The sequence below is a fragment of the Cervus elaphus genome, chromosome 24 (assembly GCF_910594005.1).
Source record: "Cervus elaphus chromosome 24, mCerEla1.1, whole genome shotgun sequence".
Taxonomy (NCBI): Eukaryota; Metazoa; Chordata; class Mammalia; order Artiodactyla; family Cervidae; genus Cervus; species Cervus elaphus.
Genome location: NC_057838.1, coordinates 51,330,758 through 51,344,441, shown reverse-complemented (window position 1 = coordinate 51,344,441; position 13,684 = coordinate 51,330,758). Strand labels below are relative to the sequence as shown.

Genomic DNA, 13,684 nt, shown 5'->3' with positions numbered 1-13,684 from the left:
CTTATATTCTGTACTCAATTGCATCTCTGTTTTCCTTCATTAATTCTCAAGTAGGTATCGATGGTGAACTATAAATAAACTGTGTGCTATTTGGACTACAAATAAATAGGAAATGACAAGCTGAGAAGTATTGCTGCTCTGTTCCCTTTCCCTCTCTCTTCTGCTTTCCCACTTAAGAAACCCAGCCAGGCCATCTACTGCATGCCAATTGTGTTGTCACTCCCTCATATATTTCCTTGAATGGTTGCTGGAAAGTAAAATGAAATCATCATTCGGGCACAGAAAGGCAATTTAAGTGTAAACAGCCCAAATAGGTAATATTGATCAAGGGAGCTAAATGTAACATGTATAACATGAAATACTGTACATGGGAGGGTTAAAAAGATGAAAAGCAATCACCCAAAGTCTAACTTGCACACAAATGCAAATTATTCTACTCCTTAAGTGTTCATGGAAGAGTGGATCAAGGAAATAATGCATTTTTGCTCTCAAGAAGCTCAGACTCTTGTTGGAGAAACAAAACTCTCCTGGATGAAACTGTTAAGGGAAAAAAAAATTATTCAGTCATAGTTCAGTACCAATAATAAGTGTTTCAGAGGACTCTGGGTAAGAAAGAAAATGTGGTTAATAATTGGCCTCAGTCTTCTAGTTTCTCCAAGAAAACCCTAAGTAAACCTGGACTCCCGCCAAGAGGTGATGGAAATCAGTCAGTGCCTGCTTTCAAAAATGGCATTTCTCTGCCAGAAACTTCAGGTCAATAAAGCACTAAGAACATCCTGTTGTGACTCTCCAAATGGTTGTCTTCTCAAGATTTGCCTCCACAAGTGGCACCCAAGGAAATAAAAGCAACTATGAGTGTCATCAACATTAAATAATAATATGGCCAGGTTCGTGGTGGTGCTGGCTCTGGTCTCTAGCACCTGTGGGATTTGGACATAGACCAGGGCATCCTGCCGCACCTTCTAGATGGCTCATGAAGGCAGGGTCTGTGTCTGGCTCGCTCCTCTGCCCCCAATGCCTGAGGCATTGCCTGGCATACAGGGGGCTCTCAATAAATCAACCAAATGAATAAAGCTACCCAATCCAGTGGAAGACTAAAGACTAGTTTGGGGACAGTATTCACTTCTATAGATTCTTCCTATGTCTTTATGATTCTTATTTCAAGCAGAGAACCAGACTTTGGGCTTTCTTGTCTCAGGGGAGATCTGAAGGCAGCAGCAATTCCTATCTTGTGTGGAAACCCAAAGTCACTGAAATGATTATTGTGGGTTTTCTGGAGTTGGAGGGGAGAGGGAAGCATTTGTCAGAGATGATGGGGAAGAGGACAAATGTTGGGGATCCTTTGTTTGGTTGGGATATAAAGCCTAACCATGACAGCATTCTGGGAGCACTAAGATCTCAGAGAGTCCTACTCTGGGATGCTTAAGCAGGCTGGAAGCTAGGTGCCCAGGTTCCACCTCTGCCGCAACTCTGGTGCCTTAGCCTGAGAAGGTCCTGCAGCATAATAGAATGGTACCCCATGCTCTCTTTAAGACCATGGGAGACCTTTGCACAGCACCCTTGGTACAGGGTGGTGGGAGGGAACATGGGGGAAAAAACTGTTCTGGTAATGACTGAGGCTGAAATTGGACCAACTATGGCAGGATGAGAAAGCTTAAGCAACGATTTAAGAAAATCATGGAATGCAATCATTCTTCCACATGTGAGATTATAGGTGGCAGGTCATGACTGCCATAGTCACTTGGTACACAAATTGCAAGCATGTGTAAAGTCCTCTGCTGCTGATGCACTTCTCACTTGGTGAAGCCTGACAAGCTGATAAAAGTCACTTAGCAGGAAGAGCAGCCACGCAGAACTGCGCTGGGGCATGGGGATGCCATCGTCAGCTCTGCTGTGGGACACGGCTGCCGGGGGCCTGGCTTCAGTCTCACAGGGCTCCAGTTTGGAGCATCAGGGCAGGGTACCCCACAGGAGGGAATTTATGCTTTAGCATTGCAGCCATTCCACTGCCTGATGATTGGCACCTAATTAATGCTAATAATGAGGCTTCCCAGGCCTCTCAGTGGTAAAGAATCCACCTGCCAATGCAGGAGACACAGATTTGATTTTTGGGTTGGGAAGATCCCCTGGAGAAGGAAATGGAACCCACTTCAATATTCTTGCCTGGAAAATCCCATGGACAGAGGAGTCTGGCAGGCTACAGTCCATGGGGTCTCAAAGAGTTGGACACGACTGAGCGACTAAACAACAACAACAACAATTAGTGCTAGTAATAACAACACAACCAACAACAACGATGATGAAAATAACAAAAACAATAATAGTGATAATGTTGCTGAATTCATACTCTTGCCAGGGAATGTACTCATCTCTTTACATGATCAGTAAGGTGAAAAACAAAAAAAAACAAAACCCTCTTATGTTACCACTTTACAAAGGAGAGGAGTAGTTTTATCTCCACTTTGAAGACCAGGAAATGGAGACTTAGAACTGCTTTAAACTCACCCACAGTCCCAAATAAGCAGATAGTAGACCTGGGTTCGATTCCTGGGTCGGGAAGATCCCTGGAGAAGGAAATGGCAACCCACTCCAGTATCCTTGCCTGAAGAATCCCATGGACCGAGGAGCCTGGTAGGCTACAGTCCACAGGGTCGCAAACAGTCGGATATGACTGAGCAACTTCACTCAAAGACAGGATTATGATCCAGGCAGTCTGATTCCAGAGCTCCTGGTTTTAGTTACTACAGAAGATGCCTTTGCTTTTAGTATGCAGTAATCAACAAATAAATAAATGTTGATGTTCAAAGATGACCCCAGGTTCAGTGTAACGTACTTTGCAAACTACAAAGATTGACACAGGTCAAACATGCCATGTCCCCTGATTCCCCAGTTTCCCATGAAATGCTGGTGAGAAGGCAACCACTATCCACCTTATCTCCCTGCCTCCAGGTAAACTCCCTTTGGTCTAAAGGAATACTGTTCTCTATCCAGACACACACTGCAGCAACCAAGGGGGCGTTCTTCCTCCTATGAACCAGACCACTCAGCTTTAGAGATTTCCAAGAGGGGCTGGAGTGTGGGCTTGGGGTAGTTCCCCTGGGAAGACATATCACATCTGCAGGAAGGAGGTAGTTTAAAGTGCAAACTATAACATTTTATATTAAAATATAAAAACTGCAATATTATTTATTTATAAAAATAAAATATTTTTTGAAAAGTACAAATCACATACTGCTTTATAACATATCCTATGTGAACGACCCTATGGAAAGACTCTGATGCTGGGAAAGATCGAAGGCAAGAGGAGTAAGGGGTGGCAGAGAACAAGATGGTTAGATGACATGACTGACTCTCATTTGAGTGGACTCTGGGAGATAGTGAAGGACAGAGGAGCCTGGTGTGCTGCAGTCCACGGGGTCACAAAATTAGCGACTAAACAACAACAAAAACAACAAGAGCTAACACCTCTATGAGAGGAGCCCTTATCTTAGTTTGGGTCCTCAAACTAAGACTTTGTGTGAAAGTAAAGGAAATGGCAACCCAATCCAGTATTCTTTCCTGGGAAATCCCATGGACAGAGGAGCCTGCCAGGATACTGTCCATGGGGTCACAAACTGAGTCAACTCAGTTGGATGCAACTGAGCAACTAAACAACAAGGGAAGAGGAACCCTTATTTAAATTTGGGTTCCCAAACTGAGAATTTCTGTGAAAGTGTTAAAGTGTTTCATGACTAGTAGGCATGGAGAGAGAAATGAGAAAGCAGAGTAGGGAAGGGAAGAAGAGGAAAGAAGATTGTCATATAAGCAAAGCCTCCTCTCAAGGAGGTGGTTCACCCCTCAGAGAAGCTCTGGAGATCATGTATGTCAGTGATTCTCAAAGTGTGGTCCCCAGACCAGCATCATCAACATTGCCCAGGAATTTGTAAGAAGTGCATATTCTCAGGTCTGCACCCCTGGTTGCTAAATGAGAAACTCTGAGGTAGGACCAGCATGTTGGATTTTACCAAGCCCTCCTGGGATTGTGATGTACACTAACGTGTTGGTCTAGGACACCTCAGAGTTGTCCGGATCGGGCAAGGGAGCCAAGAGTGTTCAGACCTCACAGCTGTTCATAATTAGTTCTGTGCTGGGTGGCGGAGTGGAGGGAATGTGTAGTGGGAGAGAAAACCCACCAGCAGCAGGTGGCAAGAGATTCAGAGAGACTCGGGGTGGGGGAGGTCCCTTCTTTTCAAATTGGTCAGTGAGGCAGTGTGACTTGCCCAAGGCCACACAGTTTATCAGTGCCAAAGTCAAGATTCAAGTCTACTTCCATGTGACATGAGAAACACTACACTGCTTTCAGAGGGCATGAATGAAAAAATTGATGGGCAGATACCACTGCATCGGCTCAGGGGCCCCTCCTCTTCTCTCCCCCGCCCCCACCTCCACCCCTAGCTCTTTTCCTCAAGTAAACACTCTCTATGAATAAATCAGTCACTTAAGTTTAAACTATCAATGAAGTAAGTAAGTGTATCTACCTGCCTATCAGCGATAAAGCTGCATCCCTTATTTAGAGTCTGCCGTGGTCTCTACCCTATCAAATTGGTGAAGGAAGAAGAACTTTTTTCTTAGTTTGGAAGTGTGAAAAAGACATTCTAAATACAATACCAGAAATAGAAAGGCTTGCCTTCTAGTCCTACCTGTAGTGGGACCTATTTATATACTGATGAGAGGAAACATGTAAAATGAAGATTATATAAATTGGTTTTGCAAGTAATCCAATATAGCTGCTTGGAAAGAATCATGATCTATGAAGATTTTCTAAATAATAACCTTTGTAGTGCTAATGTAGCAGCAACCGAGGAAACTGGGAGAAGAGTTACTTCATAAATGTGGATTATTGATTGACAAACTGCATGAAACATGTAGTGCAATTTTTCTCAATTTGGGTTTCATAGGCACCCCAAGAGTTCATAGACTTTACATTGCAGTTCACATGTTACACAAGTATTTTATATTTTCACCTAAATTATAGTCTAAATTGCTATGACGTTTCCTAGATGAAAGACAGTTTAATAGAATTAGATTCCAGTTTATCCGTGGTGTTTCTGTAGGCAGCATCCCAAGATTTTCATCTATATTTTCTAAACAGAGTCCATACAATACTCAAGCATGGGAACCACTGTGTGGTGGCTTAGACAATTGCTTCTCAAACTGTGGTCCCTGGATCATCAGCATTGGCATCTCTAGGGGATGATTAGATATGTAGAACTCAAGGCTCCCTCCTGCATCCACGAATCAGAATCTGTACTGGGTTCCAACCCAGACAGTGCAGGGGTTAGATCCAGCTCCAGCACTTAACAAATTTTTATTTAACCTTTTTCAGGCTGAGGCTGTAACTGAAGATAATAATGTAAAATCCTATTTCATATGTTTGCTTTGGGGACTAAATGAAAGAATGAACATAAAAGTGTCACTCATACAGTATAACCCAGTGCTCTCAATAAATACTAGCTATTGTATTTTCATCAAAACAATAAGAAAGAATAGAAAAATGCTTTATCAGAAAAGTGACTTTCTACTTCAGCCAATAAAATGACGCATCTCCAACAATGCTTGTGGCTGACATTGCCTTCAGTGTTCGAAGAAGAAATGCTCAGATTTCCTACTAAGTTGTTAATGGATGATAGACTCAATATTGATTTGCTTAATGGCAACGTGAAACCTAATAGCTTATCAAATTCTTGGTGTAGTGAAAGTAGATTTCCAGAAACAGCATTTAAGCTCTGCTTCATAGAATGCTCTTGTTTGATGGAGAAATGAGGAGAGTAAATTGGAAGTTCTCTTACTGGCAAACTCACATTCAAGACAAGTCCATACAATTCATATTTACATCTTTTCTTCAAAACCCCTGCAATATTGACTCATTTTAAAACATGACGTCAAGTCAGATTCAGTGTGACTGAAATTAAGCCACACGGACAGCCTCATCATGTCATTAAGCAACTTCTCACACAACTTGTCCTTGTAGTCATTGAACAATTGCTAATTTCCTTGCTTTGTGAGGAAGCCTGTGTTGCTTTCTCAGAAGGCTCATCCTGGTAACAAAGGAAATTGTGTATGACGGTGATAGAAATGGTCACAATAGTAACTTTTGTAAGAATAGTATTTCATTATTAGTCACACTGTGCATTTAAATTTGTTTTCTTCTTCAGCATGCCATTTGTGTTGGTGTTGGCTTCCAATAGCTCAGCTGATTTCAGCAGTAAAGGGCTTGGTTGGAACTTTGCTTCCTTTTCTAAAACCAGGCTGATAAAAAAAAAAAAACATGAAAATATCTCTAACTAAAAAAGGATTTTAGACCAGTCTGTGATTAGAAGCTGAGCATCTTAAAAGCTGAGATAGAAGCTTTCTCTTCTTTGTATCTTTCAGTCTAACCACCATGTTTACTGGATGAACAATGGAGAATCATTGAAAATCTAGGTGCATGGGCTTTCCAGGTGGTGCAGTGGTAAAGAATCTGCCTGCCAATGCACGAAATTCTAGGTGTATTTTGACATTATTTTCATCTTTTTCAGAGTGCATAAGAATTATTTTAATATTTCACTTTTGCAGGGTTACAGGGGAATAATTCAGTAAACAAATTAGCAATGCTGAACGTAAAGGTGAAGATGTTTAAAACAAGCATCTTTATTCATCAAACACTAAAAAGTCTAAGGGTTTGTTCTAGATTAAAAGGAAACCAAAGAGACATGATAACTAAATATAATGTGGGATCTTCAGTTAAATCCTGGATTGGAAAAAAAAAAAGGTGGGGGGTCGGGGTTATGACCCAGAAAGGATATGACTGGGACAACTGGACAAATCTGCATATGCACAAAATACTAGATGGTCTTAAATTAAGGTTAAATGTCCCAAATATATAGTCATGGCATATTGTCCATTATGGACGAAAATTTCCTTGTTCTCAGAATATGACTCTTGAAGGATTTGTTACAATGTCTGCAGCCAATTCTCAAGTGGTCCAGAAAAATTATGTATATATACATATATACCTTACACATACACACATGCACACACATTTACAGAAAGATGTATTACAGAAAAACAAAGAAAGCAAGTGTGGCAAAGTGCTAACAACTGATGAATCTAGATGAATAGTATAAAGCTGATTGTTGTACTACACTTACAGATTTTCTCTTAGAAACAAAAGGTAAGGGTGGGAAGTCCTTGATGGTGAAAAGCTTCAAATCTGTAGGGAGAGAAATGACCAAAAAAACCAACAACAACAACAACCAAGATCTGGTAATTGGGTAACAGTAGAATATGATGATCTGAAAGTATAAGAAATCATACAAAAGATTTGTGGAGACAAAAGTATCCACATGTGCTCGCTTCGGCAGCACATATACTAAAATTGGAACGATACAGAGAAGATTAGCATGGCCCCTGCGCAAGGATGACACGCAAATTCGTGAAGCGTTCCATATTTTTTACTAACGCATATATATGGAATTTAGAAAGATGGTAACGATAACCCTATATGCAAAACAGAAAAAGAGACACAGAAATACAGAACAGACTATTGAACTATGTGGGAGAATGTGAGGGTGGGATATTTCAAAAGAACAGCATGTATACTATCTATGGTGAAACAGATCCCCAGCCCAGGTGGGATGCATGAGACAAGTGCTCGGGCCTGGTGCACTGGGAAGACCCAGAGGAATCGGGTGGAGAGGGAGGTGGGAGGGGGGATCGGGATGGGGAATACGTGTAAATCTATGGCTGATTCATATCAATGTATGACAAAACCCACTGAAATGTTGTGAAGTAATTAGCCTCCAACTAATAAAAAATTAAAAAAAAAAAAAAGTATCCACATAAGATGAGTCTCCATAGAAACTACATTAGATCCTAAATATATATTTTATTACACAGAAGAAAACACCTTAAAAATAACAGAACTAAACTGAGATAATGTAAGACTTCTTATGGAAGCACCAGAAATAGTCATATAGTCATTCAAGACAAGAGAGAGGAATAGATATCTTGGACTTGTTTTCTTAGATGAGGAGTCCATAGACAGAGGACTGGCAAAGCCTTCAACCACTCATGTCAAGTGACTGACATCAATTGCATAACCTCTTGCAAAAATGCCTAGTCCCACGCAATCACTAAACTTATTAGCTCATAAGCTTTCTAAACAGAAGAAAAGATCCAATAAATCAATATCATTTCTCAAATTCATCTTAATAATGGATGTAAATCTGACAAATGCTTCTTCTATTCATGTCTGTTCTTGTAAATTGTTTTCAGATTGAAAAAAAAATGATCAGTCTATTTCTTCTTTCAGTTACATTTTTCAAAAATCATTAATATGCAATATAATAGACTGGTAATAGGTATAGGCTCTGAAGTCAGGCTATTAGAGGTTGAAATTTACTAGCTATCAGATCTTTCAACCTGAATCTTCACATCCTTATCTGTAAAATGGGAAAGAGAAATACCTGGAATCTCACAGACTTCCTGTGCTAATTTAAAGTGATGCTTTGGGGACTTCCCTGGTGGACCACTGGTTAAGAATCCGCCTGCTAATACAGGAGACATGGGTTCAACCCTGGTCCAGGAAGGTTCTGCGTGCTTCAGGGATCTAAGCCGGGGTGCCACAACTACTGAGCCTACACTCTAGAGCCTACAAGCCACAACTACCAAAGCCCACATGGTGCGGACTATAGGCTTTGGAAGTGTGCTAGCATCAGCTAGCATTTATAACTCATTTCAATGCATCTACATTCACATATTTTCTAAGGCAAAAGACAGGAATATTTAAGGGCGACACAGGGACCCTGGTGGTCCAGTGGTAAAGAATCCGCCTTCTGGTGCAGGGAACTTGAGTTTGATTCCTGGTCAGGGAACTAAGATCCCACATGCCTCAGGGCAACTAAGCCTGCGCACCACAGCTAGGGAAACCTACCAGATGCAACAAAGAGCCTGCACATTGCAATGAAGACCTAACAAGAAAAAACAACAAAAAAATATCTCTACACATAGCAGAATACCTTGCCTGTGGTAAAAAAGACTAGCAAGAATACTAACTCATAATTATCTACCTGGCTGCCATATAGAGTGGGAGAAACTACATAGGCTTTGGAGTTTTAGAAACCTGAATTTGAATCTCTAGTTGCTTCTCTTTCGCTATGTGTTCTCTGGCAACTACTTAAGATCTTTCTGGTTCCATCTCCTCATCTGGAAAATAGGAATAATATCACCTTCCCTACACTGAGATGACAAACTGTACATACAATGCCTGTCCTACTGCAGGCAATCAGGAAATAGAAACCATAATCATTCTCATTCGACCAGCCTACTGAGCAGAAAAGCTTATCCAATAACAAGTATACAAAATTTTAATAATAGTAATATATCAGATAGTCTCAGATATAGTCCATAGCCACTGCAAGTGTTTATTAAAGATCTTGGTAACTGACTTTGTAAACACCGTAATTGTTTCATTTTGCTTGGGCCCGTTTTTTAAGTGCACTCATCACAAGGGTACAGCTTGATCAACTTTTCCAGAATACATACATACACATCCATATACCCAACACCCAGGATCTTCATCCTATAGAACACATTCAGGATCTTCAGGACCTTTCCAATCATTACTCAACCTCAGGGGTAACCGCTACTCTGACTTCTGTCTCCACAGTTCAGTTTAGCCTATTCTTGAAACATGTAAATGTAATGGTACAATGTGTGCCCTTTTTTTGTAGTAAACAGTATGTACCCTTTTTAAAACACATTCAAATTCCCAGCATGTTTCTAATGAGGTATATCCCTGGGCTCTTCCCCTTTGTATTATTATTTTTTTACTTGTAATTGGAAACCCCTTGTCTTGGTTTCATATTCACTTGCTGTTTGCTTTCAGATCAATTTTCTGGACATGCTTTGAAATTAATGGAATGCATCCAACCATCTTTCAGGAACTAAATGATAACTACTTGTGTTGTTCTATTGAAAGGAAAAACATGGGTGTGGGCATTCAAGTACATCCTCTAGAAAAAGAACATACAAGTGGCTGGTGGGTGCTATTATATAACCAACAGGCATATTCTGTTATACAAGGTTTAAAGAATAAATGTTTCCTTTTGGGGAAAGGAAAGCAAAAATCCAGTTGTGTAGAGTTTGGGGAACAGAATTCACAATATGAAGAAGATATAACTCCAGGAGATGGCTGAAAGGAGATGACTTAGAGAAGCAAAAGAAGCAAGAATTATGGCAAAGCCTTCTAAATATAAAATAGGATCTTATGCCCAAGAAAAAAATAAAAGGCTACTTTTGTGAAACCAGGGTTGAGAGCATATTATGAAAGATGCAAAGTATAGTGAATATGGAACTACTCTCTTGTCTCTGCCTTTAACACAAAGAATGAAGCAAGTAGGAGCTCGGCAAGATAAATATTAATGAGTCTCTGGGAGTATCAAGAAACGGAATTAATAAGAGGCAGGTAAAAGAATACTTATACAATTTAAATATTTATAAATCAGCAGAGCTGGATGAGATTCATTTGAACACATTCAACAAACTGGCTAAGGCAGGACATACTTCCAGGACTAGTGTTTGTCGGTGGAGACTTATGTACTGGGGAAATTTAAGCAGGCTGATTTAGTGTTGAAGATAAAGCAACCAACAGCAGATCCAGGAAAAAGTGGGCTAGTTAACGTATCCAAACTACCAGTTAAAACCTTAAATGAAACCATAAATCAGTCCATGAGCACCTTGAGGAAAATAACATAGTAAGTAATAGCCAGAGAGGTTCATAAAAAATAGAGCCTGTCAAAGCAACTTAATCCATTTTTGGATATGCTAAGAAATTTGGGGAAGGTAATGGATGTTACAGACGTCGTTTAGGGAGGCCCTGCAGATACCACCAGACCATTCATTCTGGACCTATCTCGTTGATGCCGTTGCTGTTGTTCTCACACTTCTCAGCAGTGAAAGGCAGTGTCACTTGCACATTTAATACGTGGGGATAGGACTGTCATTTACACCCTGTGATACCCCAGCATGGAATTTAGTTATTGGGTAAATGCAGTCTGCATCTAAAAGTACAGAGTAAATGAGAATGAGAATGAGAGGTAGAGATTATACTGGAACAAACTGGACTGACATCTTTTGGAAGAATTGTGTGTGTGTGTGTGTGTGTGTGTGTGTATGGTGTGTGTCTGCAATTATCAGCATAACTGAGGCAAAACCAAATGTTTTTCTTTGAATTCTCATATCATTATAAAAAACATAAAAGAACGTTGAGAAAAGACCCTATTAAAAAAAAATGTGCAGATCTGATCATATCAGCAGGTCCTGCTGAAAGCAAACATTGACTTCTCATTTCTCTTAGACCAGAATGCTTAGCCTGCCCAAAAGGTCTGCCTAGCTGGCCTGTACTTACCTCTCAGCCTTCCTTATTCCCTACTCCTCTTCCCCCTCCTCCTCCTCCTTCTGGGCTAGCCAGTTCCCCTGGCCATCTTTCAATTCTTCCAAGGCAACATGTTATTCTTGCCTCTGGGCCTTTGCAGAGTCTATCCCTTCTTTCATTTACTTATTCATTCTTCAGCTTTCTACTCAAATCTCACTTGGTGGAGTGGGAAACTTTTTTAACCTCTCAGACCATATGGTTCCCACTGTAGTTTGCTCTGATAAAATTATACATCCTTTGCAGAAGTGTTTGTTTTTGGAATGTTAATTTAATACTTATTTTAAATAATTAATATAGTCCTTCCCTGCTAGACTATAAGCCCCACAAGAGGAGGGACTGACTAGGAGTTTTTTTCAAGATTGTATCCCCAAGACCTAGTACAGTATGAAGCACAATATCTGTGATCTGATAAAAGAAAAAAAAACTAGAAATATATACACAGAGGAGTTCCCTTCATAAAGAGTTAACTGGAAAGAACATCTCTCCATCCTGAATATTATAATATTCTCCAGTCTTCTTTTCAAGTAGAATAATGGGGAAAAGTCTTTAATGAGGGTCTTGTTGACAGAGGTGTAAAAACACGAGGCAGTGAAAACTCAAATTGTTGAATTCTACATTTGCACATTATATTTACCTCTGATGTGTTCCAAAATTTCATTTCATGGTGATAATGAATCTGTGGGAAATTAGCATTCTATCGCTCTTCACATAAGAGTGTTAGTGAAGGTTTTCCAAGCCCCGTATCATGCAGGAAACGAAATACTTTTCGGGTAACTAACTTTGTAACACATCCTTACTGCTTCAACAGTGTTCATCTTTACACCTTGGAGGGATGGAAACCTAGAATTAGAGAGAGCCATCAAGTTGGAGACAACACTTTGTTCCAAAATCAGTCACTGATGGGGAATTTTCTCCTTTTAAAATAACGCTTGGATTTGAAATTTTAAAAAAAATATGAATTTGTAAGTTCATAAGGAACCAAATGGCTGTATGTGAGGTTTTGATATAGTCAAGGTCACACAGAAATTAGTGATCCAGCGGAGACTAGAATTCAGGCTTCTAGATTCAGTCTATTGTTCTTTCACTAGTTCCTTCCTTCATTCAGCAAATGAGACCTGAAGGGCTCCCATGAGTCTGGCACTGTGCTAAGCACTGTGGAGACGGAGATGAAGGATCTTTCCTTGTAGAATTGAGAAGTCAGAGAAAGCAGGCAAGAAGGAATGATTTCAGTACAGCTGTGATAAATGCTGCTTGGAGCTGCATTGGCTGGAGCCCCAGGCTGAATGCTCTCGGTGCTTCTCTGACTTCAGCTGCGACTGTGGTGGACAGCTCCAAGCCTGCTGGCGGCTTCCTGAGCAGGAGCTCGCTTAGCAGGGAGGGATGTGACCGCCCTGAAGGGCAGCCCTCAAACAGAGGATGCTGCAAGTTGGTGGATAAATGTCCCATCCTTCAGAAGGACAAATCTGAGGGGCGTTCTACGCAGTGCTTCAGAGTCCCCTGGAGACTAAGCCTCAGAGGCCACAGCAATAACCAGCTCAGTAATGTACCTTTTCTGGCTTTTTGTCCATCCGTGGCTCACTCTCTCCATTCCTCCACTCCTGCTCCCCAAGATCACCTTCCAAACAAGCTCCCTGCACCCAAGCCTTTGTTTCAGGCTCTGCTTTTAGAGGAGTGGATACCACCACATAGTAACAGTGAATGAGCATGTGAACAGGTTAGTGAATGCAGAGGAAACATGAGGGCCAAGGTTGCAAACTGCAGCACCTTTTGTTGGCTGTCCACAAGGTCACTGTCTACAGTGCATTGGTTTGTGTGTGTGTGTGTGTGTGTGTGGGTGTGTGTAAACCTCCTTGAAGATCATGTTAAGTGTTGAGTGTGGGGATGTAAGATTGGAGCATCCAGGTCAGAGGTGAATTGCTCTCCTGAAGAAACAGATACGTATGTGTGGGAGGAAGAAGATTCAGGAGCAGAGAAGGCTGGGCTGGCGCACCCGTGGCCTAGATAGGAAATGGATGGAGAGACAGAAACAGTGAGCAGAGGAGAAGGTGTCAAAGATCTGGGTATTGAGGACTGCTTTTGGTAGGAGTGTTGTGGTGTGGTATAAAATCCCCTGACCTTTCCCCAGGCATAGACTGGACACTGTGTGCCTCCCAAGCTGTTGGGACCACGCTCACAGGACATGGTTGCAGAGTCACTTCTGTGACTCCACTCTGAGCTTGTGGGAATAAC

At 41.0% G+C, this 13,684-nt stretch overlaps 1 non-coding gene across 1 annotated transcript; it reads left to right on the top strand.

Moving 5' to 3' along the window:
- The first annotated feature begins 7,366 nt into the window (after positions 1-7,366).
- LOC122683399 lies at positions 7,367-7,473 on the top strand. The gene has a single exon (XR_006337736.1). It is a non-coding gene; the product is annotated as a U6 spliceosomal RNA (small nuclear RNA).
- The last annotated feature ends 6,211 nt before the right edge of the window (positions 7,474-13,684 follow it).